The following is a 303-nucleotide window of genomic DNA, read 5'->3' as shown; positions in this document are numbered from 1 at the left end:
TGTGGAAATTAGTGCCATGCAAAGAGAAGTCTGGGTGGCGATTATGGTGTTAAGATCTGCAGTAAAAGCCGCCGTCGGTGAGTGCGGAGCAGAAGGAGCAATGAGGGCGGATGGTTTAGAAGTGCAGTGAGTACTAAGGAGATGGTGTACGCGTGGCAGTGTTTATATGAGAGATCAAAACAGAGCCAAGCCCATCCAGGGAAAAAATGGCGACTACCGGGATGGGGGAAACTAAGACACTGGATTAGTTATTATTTTTAATAAATGTATGCACTGTACATAAGCTAGACACATTGGAAAAGC

General features: G+C 45.5%; 1 protein-coding gene across 1 annotated transcript in view; it reads right to left on the bottom strand.

The window, feature by feature from the left end:
* MXD4 (MAX dimerization protein 4) overlaps positions 1-303 on the bottom strand; it is a 64,169-nt gene that overhangs the window by 38,603 nt on the left and 25,263 nt on the right. The window lies entirely within an intron of this gene.

The sequence above is a fragment of the Haliaeetus leucocephalus genome, unplaced genomic scaffold (genome assembly GCF_000737465.1).
Source record: "Haliaeetus leucocephalus isolate CR32 unplaced genomic scaffold, Haliaeetus_leucocephalus-4.0 Scaffold51, whole genome shotgun sequence".
Lineage (NCBI taxonomy): Eukaryota > Metazoa > Chordata > Aves > Accipitriformes > Accipitridae > Haliaeetus > Haliaeetus leucocephalus.
The sequence above is the reverse complement of the archived record's forward strand: the minus strand, read 5'-3'. Positions and strand labels throughout refer to the sequence as shown.